This window comes from Ursus arctos, unplaced genomic scaffold, assembly GCF_023065955.2.
Source record: "Ursus arctos isolate Adak ecotype North America unplaced genomic scaffold, UrsArc2.0 scaffold_5, whole genome shotgun sequence".
NCBI classification, from domain to species: domain Eukaryota; kingdom Metazoa; phylum Chordata; class Mammalia; order Carnivora; family Ursidae; genus Ursus; species Ursus arctos.
Genome location: NW_026623067.1, coordinates 29876006 through 29898639, shown reverse-complemented (window position 1 = coordinate 29898639; position 22634 = coordinate 29876006). Strand labels below are relative to the sequence as shown.

Here is a 22634-nt window from a genome sequence, read left to right as displayed (position 1 = left end):
TTTAAAAAAAACACATTTTTCTTCTAAAATTATTTTAATATTAAGGCATCCATTGGATTTGGGCAGACCAAAAAATATGAACTTATCTACAGTCCCTTACTTTACCCTAGGGCTATTATTAAAATAAGTCTACTGTACACAGAATCATGTACTGTTTTCTTTAGCTGGTATAACACAATCACGCTATTGTGCAATGGTAAAAGAGCTCTTAAGAAAAAATTACTGCTGAAGTAATTTTTGAGTCGAGGTGACTTACCACAATTCTACTCTCCATAAACACCATAGTTTTAAATCACAACTTTACTTACAGCTTTACCCACTGTCAAACAAAATTTTCGCTTTCCAATGAGATTCTTTCAAACTAAAGTAATAAAAGTAATGCTTTTATGATCACAGTATTTGCTAAATTGTGTACTAAGATCTTATTTTGGTAAAAACAAAACAATACAAAAACACTTATTCATCAATTTGCCTGGAAGGACATTCAACAAAACATTACCGGTGGTCGTCTTAGGATGGTAGAATTATGGGTGTGTTCTTCCTTAGCTTATACATGTACTCTGATTCTCTGCATCAAACGCAAGTTCTTTAAATGCTTGTGAATAAGAGAACAACTTGAGTTAAAGGATAAGAAATATAGGTGCCGTATTTTAATTCAATAGTACCAATTCAAATCCACTTATTTAGAGTTAACATAATGCAAATGTCACTCAAGAACTGTCAGTAAATCAACAAAGTTCATTTTTTAAATTAATTTCCTCAGGAAAAATTTAAATAAATTTCCTCACGTGCCTATAGGAAAATAATCTGTCTCTTTATAGAATGGTGGGGGGGGGTGGTGGAATAAGGATGGAAAATGGCATGGAATGTCCAGGTGACCAAAGAAGAGACAAGAGACAAAAACTATTAAACCTGAGAAAGACCACATAATTTCATTAAGAGATACAGACTCATAGAAAAAATGAGAGGAGCAGGAAGTAAATGATCAGAGACAGAGGTAAGCACTTAAAGGATAATGGGCAAAAGAAAAAAAAAACAAAAAAGCCAGAAAAAAAAACCCACAAAAAACTCAGGTATATTTATGTAAATCACTCCGAAAAGCAAATTTTAAAATAAAAGTTATCTAATAATTTATGCTCAAACTGAATCGGCTCTTCTTTCTTCACCAGGAGAAGAACACCTTACAATGGACGTAGCAACTCAGTAGCAAAACCAAAAACACCTACAAAGGCATCTCAAGATCTTTTATGACTGCTTTGGAATGAACTAGTCAAAATAAGGTGTACAGTTAAGCAATTAATATACAAATAACCAGTTTTTACACAATAAAAGAATCTATAAGTCATCATATCAGAAGGGAATGTAACTTTGGAAAAAAAGGTACAGCACTGAGGTAAGTCACTGACTGAACCGACTTCACAGATGACAATAAAGAAATTATTTTTAAACCAAACTAACTAACGCTGGGGCGCCTGGGTGGCTCAGTCCTTAAGCGTCTGCCTTAGGCTTAGGGCGTGATCCCAGAGTCCTCGGATCCAGTCCCACATCAGGCTCTTCTGCTGGGAGCCTGCTTCTTCCTCTCCCACTCCCCCTGATGTGTTCCCTCTCTCGCCGGCTGTCTCTCTCTCTGTCAAATAAACAAATAAAATCTTAAAAAAAAAAAAAAAATTAACTAATGCTTGTCAATAGTCAAGCATTTTTTATCCATAAAAACAGCAATTTCATATGGTTCCACCCAGCGGTCTGCTGATAAATATTTAACAACTACCTCTCTGAAAAAAAGGCCCTGATTTATAGCTTTTGCAGATTCCTATGTCGTAAATAGTCCTACCATAGCAGTCTCGAGCTGCCAACATGATGTCACTGAACATAGAGGTGGAAAGATGCACGAGATCAGCTCACCAGCTCCAACACACTAGTTCTACCCAATACTCTCATCTAAGGATCATGAGTGCAGTTTCATGCTTTCCTTAAATCAGGATTTTGCCTGAATAATCCCATTTCTTACTTCCCTAGGTTAGAAGGAATACATTTTTGACACTTTAAGACAGCAGTACCCAAAAATTCATTCACAATAAAGAATACATGAGATTACTATCTTATTTTATTCATTCAACACTTTTTTACTAAATGCCTATCTAGTGTCATGTAGTGTTCTAAGCACTGTGACAGCAGGAATAAGAAAAGGAGCTTCTTGCTCTCATGAAGCTTATGATCTATTTTAGGACACACTTAAAAAAATTAAGAACATATTACTTTAAGGTCTGACAAATGCTATAAAGAAAGTGTAACAGTGATGGGAGGGTGCTATTTTAAACTGAGTGGTGAGGAAATGAGGTGATATTTAAGCTGAGATCTTAAAGATAAGAAGCCAGCCTTGCAAAGATCTGGGAACCATCATTTCAAACGGAGGAAACAGCTAGTATGAAAACTCTAACACAAGAACAAGCAAGGCCTGTTTGAGAAATTAATTTCTGGCTAAAGGCAGTGAGCAAAGGTGAGACGCTCTGAGAGGCTGTCAGGTCCATATTACAGAATGTGAGTGAGTTTGTATTTTCTGGGGAAGTAGTTTGTATTTTATTTTGAGTAGACTGGGAAAAGTAGTTTGATAAATATGTTAAATGAACAAATGAATGCATACTTTAACAACCTCTTAAGAGACCTGGTTCACAGCCTATTACTTATATTCACTTTTCCCAATCCACCTAGAGTATTATGAAGTTCAAACAGGCCATAGTAGGCCTCAAACTATGAATATACCTGAAATAAATTTAGAGGTTTGACTACTTATCAGGTCAGAAATAAGGATTTAAATTTTTTTTTTTTTTTTTAGAGAGAGAGGGAAAGAAAACAAGCGCATGCAAGGCGGGGTGGGGGCGGAGAGGGTCAGAGGGAGAAAGGGGAGAGAATCTTAAGCAGACGCCATGCCCAGCACAAAGCCCACTGCCCAGTGCAAAGCTGGATGCAGGGCTCGATCTCATCACCCAGAGATCATGACCTCGGTCGAAATCAAGAGAAGTGTACTTAACCGACTGAGCCATCCAGATGCCCCAGAAATAAGGATCTTGTTAATCCAAGATGGGTATTTCATATGTGAAATGGTAACATATGAATTCAGACAGGCCAATATCAATTCTAATGAAGATTATATAATTACCCTACAAAATAGAACAATTAATTCAAACCGGTAGGCAAACACTTGTTAGTACGTCATCCAAAATGATTTTACAAGATATGTAAATAAACTTTAAAAACTATATCACATTTTAGGGGCACCTGGGTGGCACAGCAGTTGGGTGTCTGCCTTCGGCTCAGGGCATGACCCCGGCGTTATGGGATTGAGCCCCACATCAGGCTCCTCTGCTATGAGCCTGCTTCTTCCTCTCCCACTCCCCCTGCTTGTGTTCCCTCTCTCGCTGGCTGTCTCTCTCTCTGTCAAATAAATAAGTAAAATCTTTAAAAAATAAAAATAAAAAATAAAAATAAATAAAAACTATATCACATTTTAATATGAAAAATTTTATATTTTAATTTCCTATTTAATATTAAAGAAAAATATACCAAACTGATTTACAGATACTATTGCTTAGGAGTTAAAGTAAAATATCAAGCATATGCAAGTTTTATTACATCTGAATATTACAAGAACGATACATACCAACACATACACACCCATACCTTTAAGGCCATGAAAATTAAGTCCTCATTATGGCCTCATAAAAGTCCATAAGTCAATCAAGACAAATTATTGCATATTACATAAAAATAGGGAAATGTTTAGATGTTTATGGAGAATAATTTATGCTTAATACATAAAAAATTATTCATTAGGGGCGCCTGGGTGGCTCAGTCGTTAAGCGTCTGCCTTCGGCTCAGGGCGCAATCCCGGCGTTCTGGGATCGAGCCCCACATCAGGCTCCTCCGCTATGAGCCTGCTTCTTCCTCTCCCACTCCCCCTGCTTGTGTTCCCTCTCTCGCTGGCTGTCTCTATCTCTGTCAAATAAATAAATAAAATGTTTAAAAAAAAAATTATTAACTTCTCAGCCACCTCTTTTAACAATTTAAGGTTTTTTTTTTTTTTAAAGAGTTTATCTATTTTGAGAGCAATGGAGCAAGTGCGTAGTACTGCCCAGAACCCCGGGATCATGACCCAAGCCAAAGGCAGACACTTGACCGACTGAGCCACCCAGGTGCCCCTAAAAGATTTTTTTTTTTTTTTAATCAACAGGAAATGAGACTTATAACTCAGAAAAAAAGAGTTTAAAAATAAATAAATTTTAGGGGCACCTGGCTGGCTCAGTCGGTGGAGCGTGTGACTCTTCGTCTTGGGGTTGTGGATTTGAGCCCCAAGTTCGGTGTAGAGATTGCTTAAAAAAAATCCCCCAAAGTAATTAATTTTTAAAAGTGTTTAAAAAATCTTGTATCAGCATAATGAAATACTGAAAGTTTGCATTATCATTAATTTCCCCTGCAATCCTATTTCCTAAATATTTACTTAAATTACAGTTTTAAAAATGCATTTATACACATTCAAGTATTTTTCATTTATGAGCACAAATATGCTTATAAATATTACTCAATAAAATTGTGCACATCAATGTAGCTAGCCACAGAACTACAATAAAACTACTTATAAGCCCCGCCTTTTCCGAGGGGGCGGTAAAAAGGTAGTGCAATACTGAGAGAAGGAAGCATACTAATAATTTGTGTACACTGAAAATCTCTCTCTAAAACTATGACACCTCTGTTTGAGCTCTCTACAAAAAAAATAAGAAATGCTAAGAATATCGTCAGATAAAGCACTTTCTTGGTAACAGCAACTTACTTTATCAAACGGAGTGTGGCAACAGAAAACCAACCAAGTTTTGGCTCCCAATCTCACTTGAACAAATATCCCTGATAAAAGAGAGGTGTAATATAGCCCAACTTCAAGAGCCTAAGTCCATGTAAATCACTAACACTCAGAATTCAAGAAAAGCCCAAAATAAGTATGGAGCAAGCCAAAAATAGTTTAAGTTTTCTCACCCTACTTCCAAATCAGGCTTTTCTTTTTATTCCGTTTACCTTACCTCTCTGTTCCTTTCCTACCTCCTCAGCACGTAGCCATTTTCCCATGTATTTTCACTTTCCATACACAAAAATTGATTTGTACTTTTTCTCCTTGTATCTATATGTTTCTACTTAATTGTTTTAGGACTACAGGGTTTTAAGTGAAACATTTTTAGTCAAAATACATTTGGTTATACAAACAGTCATAAAAGCTGTTTTCAAAGACATGAATAACAAGATAAGCAGTCACTCATTTAGCAAATGTAAATGTCCATCATGTGCATGTCACTGTTGTGAATACTGGATATTCTGCAGTGAACAAAAGAAAGCTCTTTTCCTAAGGACACTAAAGCAAAACTTGTGCTTGGCAGGTTCAAGAAAGTTCAAGGAGATCCATGTGCCTGGTGTGAAATAAACCAAGGAGAAAGTAACAGGACATATCATCAAAGAGGCAGGAGGCATAGATGATGGCAGGCCTTGCAGGCCCTGTTGTATTCTGGCTTTTACTCTAAAGAAAGCCACTAAAGGATTTTAAACATAAAAGTAACATAATTCAACTTTTATTTCAAAAGAATCACTCTGGCTACTGTCTTGAGAACAGAAAAGAGCAGAAGCAGCAAAGAGACCAGGAAAGACACTACTAAGATAAGATCAGCAAGAGATGATGGTTGCTTAGAGTGTCAGCAGTGGTCTCATGGTAGATTTTAGGGTATACAGGACATACTTTCAAGACACATTATTTTTAACTAGATGTGGGGGTGTGAGAAAGTGAAATCAAGAATGTCTCCAAGGTTTCAGCCACAAAAAACTGAAAGATGGGGTTGAAACCTATATGATGAAGGAGATGAAATAAGAACAATCACTGGGGTAGGAGAGAGAAAGATGAAGAGTTCAGTCTTATGAAATATGGGATGTCTAATTAGGAAATGTTGACTCAGCAGTTGGGTACACATGTGTGGAGGTTAGGAAAGAGCTCCAAGCTGAAGATAACATTTTTAGTTTGAAATATGTGATAATTCTAGCTAGAGAATAGGATGAGATTACAAAAGACTGCATATAAATATAGAAGAGACTTAAACATAGAGCTCTGGGACACTGCCTTATTTTTTAGAAGTTGGGGCTACAAAAAAGAACCAGAAAAAGAAACTAAAAATAAGTAGTAGTGTCCGAGAAGCCAAGGGGAAAAAGGTTTCAAAGAGAAGAAAATTATCAACCATGTCAAATGCTGCTGCTACATCCAAAAGGATTAGGACTGAGAACTGACTAGGGAATGTATCACCAAGGAGGTCATAGTAAGCTCAACAAGAGTAGAGTGAAAAGGAAGGAAAAAAAAAAAAACAAAAAACAAAAAACCCCACCCTGAATGTAATGGATCCAAAAGAGATAGGGAGGACTGGTAACCACAAATAACTCTTAGAAAACGGTAGCTGAAGAAAAATGTGGTGTGTTTGTTTTAAAGATGGGAGATATTTCAGCCTATCTCTACACTGATAGGAATGATCAAGTAGAAATGGCAAACAGTGATGACGCAGCTCATTGGCAGGTAGGAGCCTGGGATGAATACTGAGGCAATGCAATGTCCTTGACGGCAGAAGGAGATAGAACAAAGGGCAGATAATGGAGCACAAAGTCATAGCACAATAGCAAATGCAGAGAGTGTGGGTATTAGATGAAAAAAGAGATGAAAGGGTTTTCTTCTGATTGCTTTCATTTTTAATATACAGGAAGCAAGGTCATCAGCTGAAAACACAAAGAGGTGCTAGAGTTTTAAGGAGAGATGTAAAATAGTCATTCAGGGGAGTGGGAGTAGATTCAACCAGGGAAATGTACTAAGATTACAGAACTGGGGCACCAACCTGGCTTAAGTTGGTGGAATGTGTGACTCTTGATCTCAGGGTCCTGACTTGGAGTGCCACATTGGGTGTAGGGATTACTTAAAAAAATAAAATATTTAAGATTACAGAACTGTGGGCAGCATGAAGGACCCTCCCGAATTTACAGGGAGACGAGGTCAGCATCAGTATTTTTTTCCCCACACTCAAATGCCATGAATAGGCTAGACTAGATGGGGGGTGGGGGTGAAGTTACTGCCAGGTGAGTACAGTAAAGTGCTACAGAGAACTGAGGGCGTACAAAAGTAAAATTAAAAATTTATAACCGTGGACAGACCATGAATTCAAAGCATGGACGTGGAGGAAGGAGGGCTTGGGACAGGATACCAGCAACTTGCTATAGGTCTCAGACACACCAGTACTGTTTAAGTGGGGATAATTAACAGAAAGAGTTGGAAAGGTACAATGTTGAGGTCCTAGAAGAATGCATGAAACTGCCTGTTATGAAATAATCTTAGTAAAGGGCAGGTCTGGTTAAAAAGTTATAGAACTACTATAAATACTAAAGCAAAACCTCTCCTTGGGCACAGTGAGCCTGCAGATGAGGGAAACTGGAAAGTGAAGGACAGTAATAGAAGAACTGTATCACGAGAATTATAGCTGGAAGATTTCCAGATGTGGAGTCCCCATGAAAACCATTTCCAGCACTTCTGGAGAAAGTCCACTTTGAACAACCTGCCTGACTCAGAAGGCACCGATGCCAGAGCACAACAGGAGGAGCCACATTAAAATCATTCCTTTCCCCCCAATTCTCTTTCCCCACTGAGCTGGACCCTGGACAGGTAAATGGGAGCTGGTAAAATAAAAGACACCTATGAGGACTCTTGCTCCAAAGCAGACTTCTAATGCTCAAGAAGTTCTGAGCCATAAAGAGAAGTTCTAGACTTTGTATGAGTTTTAACACTGAATATTATACTGAGCTGTACCTTTTTTTTTTTTCTTAAGATTATATTTATTTATTTGACAGAGAGAGAAACAGTAAGAGAGGGAACACAAGCAGGAGGAGAGTGAGGAGGGAGAAGCAGGCTTCTCGCTGAGCAGGGAGCCCAACTCGGGGCTCCAATCCCAGGACCCTGGGATCATGACCTGAGCCAAAGGCGGCCGCTCAACGACTGAGCCACCCAGGCGCCTCTACCTTCTAATGACTAAACTATCACTGACAAGTAAACACAAGAATTTTTATTACCTAAAACTAACTAGAAAAGCTATGTGACCTTCCTAAAAGCTCATCCAGAGGCAGGGAAATACTTAATCTATAGGGACAGTTTGAAGGTATAGGGACAGAGTTGTTTTCTGCTTAACCTTTATCAAGTCCCATCCACTGCACATACCAGTTCCACAAATACCCATGGGTTTTCACCATATGTAAGTGCAAAATATACACAATGCTGGATACACAAAAAATACATTTTTGTTTTATTAAGCAAAAAGTGGAAGTATATTATTAAGCTACATGAACAAAATGATTTTATGTTTTACTAAAAGATGCTTATAATAATCCAAAGACTTAACAAGATATCTTAGCATGAATTTCTAATTGGGTAAGACATAAAATGAAAATATCAGTGCTCATCGTTTAGTCATTTTCAAAGATATATAAATTTAACATACAGTTATCTAATGCTTTCTAGGAAAAAGAGGGAGTTTGTTTTACTGTAATCCCTTCTGACTAAAATACATTTGCAGGTATTTTATGGTGTCATGATACAGACAACTTATTACCAAGTCTTTTGGCTTTCAGTTCAGTAACTCCCTTTGGATGGATTCCCTTAACTCCTTCAGCTAAATCTGCTCTGTTCATTATTTGTTTGTATTGTAGAAAAGTTCCAGTATTCTTAAGCTTTGAAGTGAGGTAGCAGGATGCATAAAGTTAATTATTAATAAGCTAAATTTCAAGTTTTTCCACATGGTATGGGAAAAAAATCAGGATAAATTCCCTCACCTAACTAGTAAGTTTGGATTAAGGATAAGCACACATTTCACTCAGTTCTTCTCAAGAATGCACAGGGAACCCATAATGTTCCTCTCAAAAACATTACTAACATTTTTCAATAAAATGTTAAAATATTTCATGAGAACTGAGATTAAGAACACTATTAACAAATGAGAACCAATATGCATTTTCAATTGTGAGAAAAAAACTTAAAAAGCATCAACAAAAGTACCCCAGACTCATCCTAAAGCAGATGAAAACCTAAACACTTCCAAAAAGTGACACCTGGGACATAAAAAATGTAACAGCAACCTGTCCTAGAGAATAAATGTGAGAAATTACTTACAAAGCACTTTGGAAATGTTTTATACAAATGCTAATTGATACTCTCTAACAATCTATACAAAAATGAGCACAGCTGCAATGCTTTTTACAGGCATCATTCTTAATCACTTTATTAATTACATCTGATAAAGGAAACCCTTTGTAAAGCATTCTGAAGGGTCTTAAAAAAAAAAAAACAAACCACGAACAAACTCCCTACTCCCATCCTATCACACACACACACACACACACACACACACACACACCCTGAGGAAGAAAGCAACATCATTTCAAATACTCCAACAATTATAAAATGGAATGTTCGTGGGATTTAGACTCAAAACATTATAAACTATTTGAAGTAGAAATAATACTTTGAAAACACAGTATTTTTTTAAGGTACAAAAAACTAATCATGGGTTATTTCTTTTTTTAAGATTTTATTTATTTATTTGGTAGAGAGTAAGAGAGCACAAGCAGGGGGAGTGGCAGCGGGAGAAACAGGCTTCCAGCTGAGCAGGGATCCCAGGGGATCACAAGCTGAGCCAAGGGCAGACACTTCGCTGACTGAGCCAGCAAGGCATCCCGTGAGTTCCTATTTCTTGAAAAATTTTTACTATGTCTCAATACTGTTGACTGTCACCGAATCTGGTGATGAAGTTTGTATCCAAATACAATACACTAAGCATTTTTTATTCAACATATCATAGCTTGCCTACACTTTATTAAACATTACTATTATCACCTACTACTAAATTTCTCATCAGCACCATACTGTCAACAGTATATTGTCAAAGTAGCTCTATGAGAATGTACATTTAAAAAAAAAAAACAAACTCTCTACCACTAAAATTTAAGGGATTACTTTCTCTATTACTCCCAGGCACAACCACAAAAAGAGAGCACCCGACCTAAAAATCTCAAAGTTATATCTGAAAGTACATATTATCTTCAATAATTAATAAGGTTTTAAGTCAAAAGGGAACACCTAAACTGAAATGACATCTATGAGAAAATTATTAATCTACATTATTTTGTAATGATCAAACAAAGACACTGGAACACATCAATTTGGCCTTCTGGTGAGGCCAAATAAGCACTTAAAAACAAAAATCCTATGTATATAAGACAAAAGCAGGCAATGAAACCTTATGTTCATAATAAATACTACAAACAGCATTCTCCTTTTAGTAAGCAGTTTCATCACAGTTGAATACTACCCGAAAAGTCCAAATATGGGGCCACAAATTATTACTAGTCCTTCCTTTTCAGCATGATCAAGTCAATACTGTATTTATCTGTAAAAAGTGACTAAAAGGTCAAAATAAAACTTCCAAATAAGTGCTTTATTTAAAACATTTCTTGTAGAAAAGTAATCCACTCTTTCTCCTTGGAGATTTTTAAAAATAGAAAATGCTGTATAGCAAAGATTATCTACAGAAAACAAGCAGAAGTACATTACTCTTCAATAAATACACTGTACCAAAATCATCCACTATGGAAGGAGAGAAAATAACATAGTTTGTTAAACCTCTTCCTCCCTTCATTTTAAAATGCAGATTGATTTTACTGAACTGACAATAAGAAAATGTAACCCAATAATCTCAGCCCTACAAAGTTACTTATTAACCTTTAAATAGGCTGTGATGGATCCATACTTCCTGCACTCCACCTGCCAGCTTTCCTTTAAGTAGGCAGTAGGGGGGGGTAAGACAGTCCTTACTTGCAACATCAATAATGAGGAAAGAACTTCACGCTCAGGTTAAAGCGATAATTGTGGGTTTTGTTTGCTTCTAGAAACTCAGCAACCAACACAGGTGCCAGTACATAATGGGTGCTTAATGAATACCGGTTGAATAAACGGTAGGGTTTAATTAGTGCAACATTAGTTTTCTTTTCCCCCTAACTTTAGAGAACCTCTGGCTCAAAAAGCAACTGAAGACCATGCCACCATGGCCCGCCAAAAGCACGTAAACTTATTTATTCGTAATGAAATACACTTTGGGCGTCTCAAAAGACAAAATATAATCCAAACACCTCTTCTTCAATTTCTCGTTCTTTCGAAAGAAAACAAAAAAATAACACTTATTTTTTTTAACAGAAAATGTCTACCAACTTTTCCTCAAAATGAGTAATTCCACATTTCAACTACATTTTCTAAACTTTTAGCATTGATAACTGATTAACACTACGTATACGGTGGGTAAAAACAAAAAGCAAGCATATGAACAAAAACTGCATGTTTGCCAACGTTTTCTTTCTTGAGTCAAGAGGCTATGTACCTAAATTTTACTAGCCGTGAAATCAGTTTTCAAGATTCGTTCATTCATTCAAATACTTTACTAAGCACCTACTATAAGCCAGACTCTTTAAACAAAATGTCAATTCTGTAAACTGAACATCAGCACCAAATTCCCCTACAAAAGTTTATCATTTGAAATAACAGCAACTAAAGAGAAATTCCAATGTTGGTTCAAGTACACATGAAGTCAGCCCATCGGGGCTTTTCGGCGATAAATGCGGCATCAGCGAGCCGCTACCTACCACACCCGTTACCAAAAATCACAACTGAAGCGGCAAACGAAAGACAACCTGTACGAGTAACACGAGCTCCTCCGAGGAGGTGGTCAGGCAGGGCTTTCTCTCCGGGGCCCAAAGAGAAGCGCGGCGAGACCCGCCGGCGGAACGCGCCTCACGCCTCAGGCGAGAGTCCGGGCTCCGGAGGCAGGGGTTCCCGCCCCACCCCCAAACTCTCACCTGGAAGACCCCGGCCCTCTCCGCCTGCCCTTCGCGCCTCCCCTCCCGACTCCCAGACCTGCAAAGTTGGGGGGAGGGGGTCTTTTCATTTCCATTTTACATCAGGCTGGCGGTTGGCTCCCTCAGCCGCCCGCCTGTCCTCAATTTTGAACTGAGCATGTAACCATTTCTCGAAAGGAATGGAAGAAACACCAAAGGCAGGGTCCGCAGGAAGACCTCGCCCAGACCTGAAAATGGAGCCGCAGGCTCAACCCACAGCCCGCAGCGCGCGGGGGGCAGGGCCGGGCCGCGCTCCCCACCGAGCCCTCGGCGGCGGGGGTTCGAGGCTGCGGGCCCCCGCCCAGGAGGCCGCGAGGGCGAGGTGTGAGGGCCGGCGCGCAACCCGGGCCGGCGGGGCACTCACCGTCGCCTTTGTCTCGACCGCCGGCTCCAGCCGCAGCCGCTCTCGGTGCCGGCTCCACGGCTCCTGCCACCCCCACGCCCGCAGCTGCGCTCCCCGGCGCGCTCGCCGCTTCCTGGCCCCTCCCTCCCCGCCCAGGCTCGCGCGCGGGCGGAGCGAGAGGCGGCGCGCGCCCGGAGAGCCGCGGGAGGACTGCGCCGCCGCGCAGCTGCTGCCGCGCCGGCCCCACCCCTTGCCCCGCCTGGGCGTTGGACTCAGCCCGCGACCCCCGCAACGCGCAGCGCCCTGCAGCTGCGCGGGCTGGAAAGCCCCCTCCTAAGCGAGATGAGGGCCGAGAGCCCGGGCTGAAGCCCGCGTAGGAAAGGACTCGCCGGAAGATGGCGATCAGGGCTGGGTGGGAGCGCACGAGAGCCCCTCCTCGCCCTCCGCCCCGCGGCTGGCAACCGCGGCTCGCGCCCCCTCCCCGGACCACGCGGAGGGGCGTTGCCTGCGCTCCAAGAGGGGCTGAGGACGCTCCCAGGCTGGCCAGGCTAGGCGCTGAGCCCTGGCACCACTTGTCAGTTGGAAGAGGTGGAGAGAAAGATTCCCTGAAGTCATCAGACCACCGCTTTTTATTAATGTAAACGTCAGAATCGTTGAATCTGTCATAACTAACTGGCTTTCACGGCCTAGAAGTTCCACTTGACATTTGAAAAGTGTGCAATTACTTGTCTTATAATCTCTGAGTCGTCTTTAGCTGTATGTTTCATATATCACAGAAATCAGAAACACCTAAGAGTGCCCATCCATCAGTCAACCTTCCACCAAATGCCTACATTAAGTTTTCAGGCCTACAACACTCGGAATATGATGTAGTAACACATGTCTCCTTCATCTGGATTGATTATATTAGTGCAATATTAGTTTTCTTTTTCCCCTAAGTTTCTAATTCTCCCTTGCTCAAAAAGCAGTTCAAGACCTAGCCACGGTCCTTCTAGCTAGTTGCTCAGAACAAGTACTTTGTGGAGTCCTTGGCTCCCTCTCTTCTTTGATCTTCACCTCCAAGCTGTTAGGCAAGACTGTTGTACTCTCAATCAGAATCAGACCAAGAAGCGTATTACCTCCGTCTTCTCTGACTAGGATCGTACTTCAGTGTCCTGCTAAATGGTCTCTCTGCCCACCAATAACTCACTCTTGTCAGAGCACCAAACTGCATACCGTCTTACCAAAAAAATCAGCTCTGGTCTCATCTGGCCAAAATGCTCCAGTGGCTCCCTATGTCACTGTCCGTAAAAGCTAAGGTCTTTACTATGACCTACGATGCCCTTGGTTTTGCCTGTCCCTTCACCCCTCTCACTCTAGCTCCAACCACCCTTTGTTGCTTGAATATTCCAGACACACGACTACTTAGGTAGGGCCTTTGAAGTGTTCCCTCTGCCAGGAACATTCTTCCTCAATGTCCACTTTCCCTCTTTTAACTCCTTGCTCAAATCTCACCCTGTGATGCTTAAACCCACCACACTATTTAAAATTGCAACGTACCCAACCTCGACTCTCATTCCTTCCTAACTTGCTTTTTTGTTTCCATGACACTTTAAACCTTGTAACAATCTTTCTAATTTATTTCATGTTTATCTCTTAATGCCTGTCTTCCCCAGTACAAGATGGAATTTTATCTGTTTTGTTCAACTAATGTACCCTTGTACCTAGAATAAATGGAAAAAAAAAGTTTAAATTCCCCGAGATGATAAAAAGTGCAAAGAAAAAAAAAAGACCAATTTTTTATTTTAAACTGGCTCTTGGTCCCAATTTCTATCAGTTAGCCGTAGACCCTTATCTACATTATAATATAAGCATTTTAATTTTCTAGTTACCCTAAGTACGGTGAAAACTTGACATTTAATGCAGTTTTTCTGACCAGTGATACCCTGGTATCCTAGTTCAATAAATAGGAATAACATAATAAACTAGAGGAAGCTTTCTGGCCTGAAATTCAAAGGCATATTAATTCTAAAAATTTCCTAGGATTAAAAAAAAAAAAAACCAGGAAATTCCTACAACTGCATGTGAATCTATAATTACCTCAAAATTAAAAGAAATGTGGGATACTAAAAAAAAAAAAACAAAAACCAAAAACCCCAGAAAATTCCTGAACTTAATATGTCTTGTATGTTTGTAACTTTTCCTTTGAATTGCAAATGTAGTCATTTTGTGTGAATGCCTTAAAAGTAACATTTCCTATCATTTATTCATAACGGTTAACATTCATTATGTAAACATATGTTTTCAGGTATCCCATATGTTTATAACACATCATCTGCAACTGAATACCCTGATAATATCTAATTTCAGTTGCTACAACTATTCATACACCTCTCTTGTCAGTAGAAAAGTCAACTTCTCTCTTGTCAGTAGAAAAATCAATTAAGAATACAATTCTTGAGGATATCTTTTATAGGAAAGTCTGTGTGTATAATTATTTGCTTGGTATCATACTTATAGCATAGTCTCTTTACACATTTAATTTATCTTTTATGATTTAAAACAGTTTAAGGCTACAGATTATTCTTACAATTTAGATTATTTTTTATAAAATTAAACTACTTTTAAGAACCACTGATAATGTGTTTCATCAATGTCAAAAAATGGTTTTTAATTACAATAATGCCAAATAATAATTTTTCTGGAGTTAATACGATGATGTTTTTATGACTATCATTAAAATTGTTACTAAGTAGTATCTTGTCAAAAGGACAAGGTAGAAAATAGACACTGTTCATAACTTATTCACATAATGAACACTGAAAATACTGCTAAAAGTAAACACAACTGCTGTAGTACAAAGGTTTTTTGTATTACGAAATTGTTTTGTACACTTACTAGTTTGTAAACAAGAAAATGATCTTGACAAAACTAATGGTATATTTGTGTCATAACAAATGGAGATGTTAACACCAAGAACAACAGCAAGAATGTTTGTCTATGACTACTCATGACCTCACATAGCTGCCACATTGACCTGATTCTGCAATCTTTACTTAAATACATTTTCCTTTAAACATGTAAAAGCACATGATTTTTTCCTAAAAGTATGGTATTCACATTTTAAAATTACTTTCCAAAACTTAGTACCAGTTATTTCTCACATATAGGAGAAATGGTGTATGACATCAGAGCCTGGGGTTCAAACTCTGCTACATAATTAGCTGGGTGACCCTGAGCAAGGTTGTTAATCTTTCTAAACATGTCTTTTCATCTAATTTAATGGGACCATAGTAATACTTACCTCCAAGAATTGTTGTGAGAAATCCATGAGAGAACTCAACCAAAGTTCTTAGCCTTGGGCCTTGCACATGCTAAGTGCTGGTAAATGCTAGCTACTATCATTACACAAGCATATAATTAAGCTCATTGCCCTATATTTTTATACTGAGAAAATGGCTCATAATAGGACCCAAATGGGATGGTTTGAGTTCTACATCAAGATAGTATAATATGCAATTAAATGAACATTTTTAAAGAGGCACTAACATTTCTTCTACCACCACCAGTGGTAGGCACAGTTCTAGGTAACAAAGGAAGCTAAGAGAAATAAGGCCCAGACCCAGAATAGCTTTACAGTTGAAAGACAAGTGACACACAGTTAGCAAATAACTACTTTCAAAGTAGTATAAACATACTTCCTGGTTTGTCAGGGACACCACTCATCCTGGCTTAATACTTTTTTGTGCCCACTTTCATTCTTAATGTGTCCAGGTTTAGACAATAAATTGTGTGGTCACTCCTAACTAGAAGTATGTATGTCATGCTCAGAATACAGAGAAGGAATTATCAGTTTTATATAAAGCTATAGAGACTTACATTCCTCCTTGAAAGGAACTTTTAAAGATTTTTTATTTATTCATTTGACAGAGATAGAGACAGCCAGCGAGAGAGGGAACACAAGCAGGGGGAGTGGGAGAGGAAGAAGCAGGCTCCCAGCGGAGGAGCCTGATGTGGGGCTCGATCCCAGAACGCTGGGATCACGCCCTGAGCCGAAGGCAGACGCTTAACGACTGAGCCACCCAGGCGCCCCTGAAAGGAACTTTTAAATTGGCCAAGTGGACCAAAAGAAGGAGCAAAAGAAGGACCAAAAGAAAGGCAAAGGGAAGATTTCATTTTTATTATTCTGAGTCAAAACCACAAAGTGTTTGTATACTTGTTACTAAACTTAGTAAATTCCCTTGACCAATGTTAAATGAATTAAGTTACGTGATTTCATAGTTTTTCCTAAAGCTATAACCGTAACACCCGAAGACACAAACGATATAACACATATTCACTTATTTATACAATATATCTATTGAACATCTCTTATGTACACATATGTCTGTCTTAGATGTGATAGAAGATACAAACAAAGATTTTTTTTAAAGATACAGTTAAACAGCATAAAATCTAGTGTCAAACACCGAATACCTTAGCTAGCAGTAAACATGATAAGGAGACACAGAGCACATGGAGTGTGATTTGGAGAGATTGAGAAAAATTGGGAAACACCTGGAACTGATTGAGAAAGGAGAAAATGACCAATTCAGAGGAGTATCATAATCCATGGCCCTTTCTGTGATGGAAGCAGTCAAAGGCAGAAGAACCTAAGTCAAACTTCACCTCACACTTTTACCCAGAGCTGCCCCTTGCTGTTCGTCAAACCACAAATATTCATTGAATGCCTGCTGTTTGCCAGGTAGCATACCAAGTGCTGTGGGAAAACTTAGTATAAAGCATGGTTTTTGTCCTCAATGAAATGTCACACAGCAGCATTTGAATAATTAGACACAGTAGCCTTATGAATGCAGTGGAGGGGATCACTGAGGTCTGTCTTGTCAGAAAAGTTCCCTTAGAGGGAAAGGAATTTGAGGTGGGTCTCTGGGCGAAAGGAAGTAGATCAGTGTCTTCTGTTTATGGCATACCTCTTGCGGTATGGGGGATGATTTTAGGTGATACACTTAACAAGAGCAGGGATAGAGGGAGCAAGGATGGGGACAGGTAGTTGGGGTACATGCAGCTTCAACACATAGCCTGATTGTACAGTTGACCCTTGAACAATGTGGGCGTTAGGGAGGGACATAGTCAAAAATCCATGTTTAACTTTTGACTCCCTGCAAAATTAACTAATAACCTACTGTTGACCAGAAGTCTTACCTATAACATAAAGTCAACTAACACATATTTTTTTTGTTTTTTAGAGAGAGGGAGCGTGAGCAGGAGAGGGAGGGGCAGAGGGAGAGGGAGAGAAAGAATCCTAAGGATGCTCCACACTGAGTGTGGAGCCCAATGCGGGGCTTGACCTCACAATCTGAGCCAAAATCAAGAGTCAGAAGCTTAACCAACTGAGCCACCCAGACACCCCATATAACACATATTTTGTATGTCACATGTATTTATATTATATTCTTACCATAAAGTAAGCTAGAGAAAAGAAAATGTTATTAAGAAAATCTTAAGGAAGAAAAAAAATCCTAAGGAAGAGAAAATACATTGATAGTACTGTGCTGTTTATTGAAAACAACCCGTCTATAAGTGGACCCACACAGTTCAAACTTGTGTATGTTCAAGGGTTAACTGTAATTGCATTATAGCCCCTCAGCTCAAAACAAAAACCAAAAATCAAAAAATGAAACAAAACAAAAATAAAAACAACTAAAAAAAAGCACTAGGAATTGTAATAAAAATGCCCCTGGGGACGACTAGAGAAGAAAGGAGGACCCTTTTGAGAGTCATTCTTCTATGTCAGGTTAGAGACGACCAGTCACAAAGATTTTCTTTTTCTTTTTTTCTCTTAAGGTTAACAACTATATATGGCAATAAATCAGATTTTCCACATACGATAGTGAGAAAAGTTTCTTTGATACATTTGTTAACATTGAAAAGGAGTCAGCTATACAAAACCTCTCAAGTAAACAATAGTAGCAATAAAGAGAAAGGGAATGTGGCACTTTGGAGACCACAAAGTTTGTCAAATGAAACTTCAGTAACTAGCACTTAATTAAAGGCGAGTTCCCAGGAAGAGCAAGAGCCACGATGGATGTTGAGCTGAGTACTGGCAGATTGGCATATGAGAGTGGGGAAAGAGTCCGAAACGCAGGTAACCAAGAGGGACTGAGGTCCATACTATGCTGGGAGGTGGGCACTACTCCCTGCACCTTGAGGAAAGTCGTTGGCTCAGAGAAGCCAGGAGAATTGGCCCCAGTGACCTGTTAGGAAGCCAATCAGAAGCCATCAGTGGGACTCCCACCTCTGTGGTTTACTAGGGCTTCAGCAGGAGAGATGGAAGCTCCAACATACCTCAAAATGTCTGGACACCGGGGCCCTTAAAACAGGTGGGACAGAGATGTTACAGTTCTACCTAACACACTTAACCTTTGTGTTGCTTTAGCAAAGTTTATGATGAGTAAGATGCGAGGATAAAATTGGAAGGAAGGGAAATGAGCACACCGGGATCTTTCATATCCCATCCTCCATTCCTTCCCTGGCAGGTGCTACTACCTGATAGTAAGACAGCTCTTGCTTTTGCCCCTATGACTAGCAAAGCTAAGTAGCTGGGAGAATTCTGATAGTTGGCTCCGCATCATTGCCATGTGGTGGTGTACAAGCCCTATATAATCCCCAGGACAACAGTGGGCAGACTGCTGAAAATGTACCACCCACTCCTCCCAATATGCTGTGCTCTCATTCCTGGGCCCTGTGACTAGGATAAGATATCCCCACGATTATGTTATGTTATATTTCATAGCTGACCTTAAAAGAAGATTATCTGGGTGAGCCCCATCTCACTACAAGAGCACTTCAAGTATAGAGTTTTCTACCACTAGTGGCAGAAGGAGAAGTCAAGGAAATTCAACTCATGAAAAAGACTTGATGAGCCATTGCTGGCTTGAAGATGGGGTATGGGGCACATGACAAGGAATACAGTCAGCCTCCAGAAACAGGGAATGGCCCCTGGTGGACAGCCACAAGGAAATAGGGACCTAAGTCCTAGCCCCACAAGGAGCATGAAAACTGCCAACAACAATAATATACTTAGAAGCAGACCCTTTTTCCCCCAGAGTCTCCAGATGAGAGCTCGGACTTGCAGGCACCTTGATTTCAGCCATATGATAACCATGAACAGAGAATTCAGCAATGACATGCTGGACTTCTGACCTACAGATAACATGAGCTAATAAATGGGTGTTGTCTTAAGCCACTAATGGTAATTTGTTACACAGCATTAGAAGACGAAGCCACTGTCACTGAATTAACCCTTTTCTAGACAGGCTGTGAGGTGGCCCTCCAGCCTCAAGAGTATATCTGAGTTTCCAGTCTACTGTCAATCCACAAGACAAATGGATCAATACTCAGGTGTTAGTAAACAACTCTCAGTCATTTATGACTACATGGGGAGGGGAACCACGGGAAAGGACTGGAATTCCTGATAATCTAGTATATGAGGGACTTAAATGTTATTTTCATTTGGGTGAGAAAGAAAACAGGACCTTATTTTGAAATAACAGGCTTCAAAGACCTGGTAAGAGCTGGTAAGGTCTGGCAAGACCTCACAATTGTGGGTGTTATTAGAATTTCTGGTAGCATATGGTGCCAGTCTCTGAAAAGGAAAGGCAGATGACAGCGTTCTCTAATAGAAAGAGAATGGTCTCTAAAGTCAGGTAGATATGAGTAAGTTTTATTGACAGTAGCTGTCTGATCATGGGCTTAAGGAAATTTTCTTAAACTCTCTGAGCCCCAGTTTACCTATCTTAGGATAGGAATAACACCTATCTAATAAAATTTGGGGAGAATTAAATGAAGTAGCTCATGTAAAATCTCAGGGCCTGCAGCACAGTAGACTATCAATTAATTTGTCTCCTCTACTAGAGCGGATTTTTTTTCACAACTTCCTTGCAATGTTTTTAAAGTAAAAATAACCAAATTACAGCATATACCAGAGTAATGCTATCTTAGAGAAATATAATGCATGCCACACATGTAATTTTAAACTTCTAGTAGCCATGTGAAAAAAAGTAAAAATAAGCATATAAAATTAATTTTAATAATATGCTACTTATGTATGTAAAATATGTAAAACTACTGTCATTTCAACAAGCAACCAACATAAAACTGTATTAATGATATATCTTACTTTTTAAACTAAGCCTTCAAAGTTGTTCATATTTTTTATACTTACAGCACAACTTGGTTCGATATAGCTATGTTTCAAATGCTGAATAGCAGCATGTAGCTAGTGGCTACGGTACTTGGCAGCTCAGTACCGGATCCCTACATGAATATTTCAAAAAATTCTCCCTTATTCTTTGTTAATTCTAAAATAAACATGAATAGGTGCTAAATAGATAATTGTAGATATAGGAGAACACGCATGCATATACATCACATTCTGGCACATACCAAACCCAGATGGTTTTTTCTTTTTTTAACCATCAGTTCTTAGTTACAGTGAGCTACACTTCAATCAAAGGATTAAGGTATAAGTGGTACATGGCTTTCTAATTTCAAATTCCAAAAATACTACAAATCAGAACTATATAGCCGATGTAAAGTAAGACCAGGCCACTGTGATAGCTAGGTTAAAATAAAATCCTGTCTTGCACAAAAGAATACAGGTTGGTTTTTATAGTAACCTTAGTCGAGGATTATATATTTATTTTCTTTGCTTTGAAGACACTGGACTAGACTTTTGGATTCTACATAAGCTTGTTTTTTCTTTCTACCATTTCTTTCAGTATCTCCATTACTGAGAATGAGGACTAAAGCTGATTGGAAATGGTGGGAAATAGGAGTCATCCACAGCAGCCACCTGAAGACACATAGAAAATCTGTAACACTTCTACTGGTATATTCAAAGATGACTCAGACAGTAATCTTGCCACTAGGGTGGATACACTCAGACAAAAAAAAAAAAAAAAAAAGGCCAGAACACATCCAAACACAGATAACACACATAATAATAATAATAATACAAGGTGGAATATTGAAAGAGACTGATACCAAAAAACATACCATGAGAATATGTAAGAACAGAATCCTAATTGGTGGAGATGAGGGAAGGTTTCCTAGATAAGTAACTTACGTGGGAAGTTTTAAAAAATGGTCTTTAAAGAGTGGGTAATAGGACTCGATGTAATTCAACAGATATATGCTGTCTACCGACTGTGCAGCAGGTCCCATAGTAAGCAGTGGAAACCGAATGATGGAAGTCTGCACTTAAGCTATGGGGACGGGGACAGGGATGGAGAATAGTGGAAGACAAAGAAAAGCCAGCAATACAGCACAGCTGTGGATTCTAACTAGAGCTCTTCGCACTTCACACCACGTCTGACTGCACCCTGCCTCTGAAGTCTTCCCAAGTTCTGCCTCTTGTACCCACAAACGACTTCTTGCTTCTCTGTTTCTCACCCTCCGTGTACAATGCAACTCTTGGTTTTACCTTGTTCTCAGGCCAGCCTGGTTGTGAGATCAGTGTTTCATCTCTGACTCCTGCCTTGCAACCACCGGGACACCCGGTCCACCCTTGCTCTGTCTCTAGCTCTAATCAGGAAGCTGCTGAATCAAGCAAGAAGCTGCCACCGCAGCTTCCGGCTCCAGCATTACTCGAGTGTGAAGAGGAAGTTGGGCACAGTTTGGTTAGTATTATCATAGAGATAGCTCTAGTAGAGGACATTTAACCCTGCCTGGAAGGATCCAGAAAGGATTCCGAAAAGAGCAGATGCTTGAAAGGAATTATGCGAAAATGAAAGGAAGCATCAGATTTTTTTTTTTTTTTTTTTTGCATAGAAGAACAGAATGTATGAAATAGGAGAGATGGGAATGTGACACCTTTAGAGATCTAGGGAATTGAGTGCAGGGTCTGAGAAGGGTGCCTGTGGGCACGGGGAGGAAATGATGCTGGACCTGCAGAAAGACACTATGTTGTACTAAGGAGTTGGGCTTCATAAAGGAGATAATAATTAGGGCAGAAAAACGAAACACATGAATCATATTGCTTTAAGGATAAAGTTTATGTATATGGCCATATCATTAAAGTATCACATATAACCTTTGAACTTCAAAATATTCCTGCTTCAGTTACATCCTTGATAAGTTCCATATAACATTTGTTCATAAAGAATAGTATGTGAAAACTTGAAACGGAATTTACAGTACCTGCATAGTTATTTTATGCTCATCTGTGTGCTTCTAATAAATCATCAGTATTATGGAGGTTGACTTCTTCCTGGTTTATTTTCCATTACTATGAACAGTTTTGTATTAACTAGAGTTA

The 22634-nt window shown here is 39.3% G+C and overlaps 1 protein-coding gene across 11 annotated transcripts in view; it reads right to left on the bottom strand.

The window, feature by feature from the left end:
• CDC42SE2 (CDC42 small effector 2) overlaps nucleotides 1-12466 on the bottom strand; it is a 108620-nt gene extending 96154 nt beyond the window's left edge. For 6 of the 11 annotated variants that reach the window (XM_044387369.3, XM_057307403.1, XM_026507892.4 and 3 more), the window contains exon 1: nucleotides 12359-12466. The gene's annotated coding sequence lies outside the window, so the exon portion shown is untranslated. The remainder of the gene's footprint in view (nucleotides 1-12358) is intronic. The other 5 variants (XM_057307402.1, XM_044387370.3, XM_048220953.2 and 2 more) reach the window with 2 other exon arrangements.
• Nucleotides 12467-22634: the final 10168 nt, after the last annotated feature.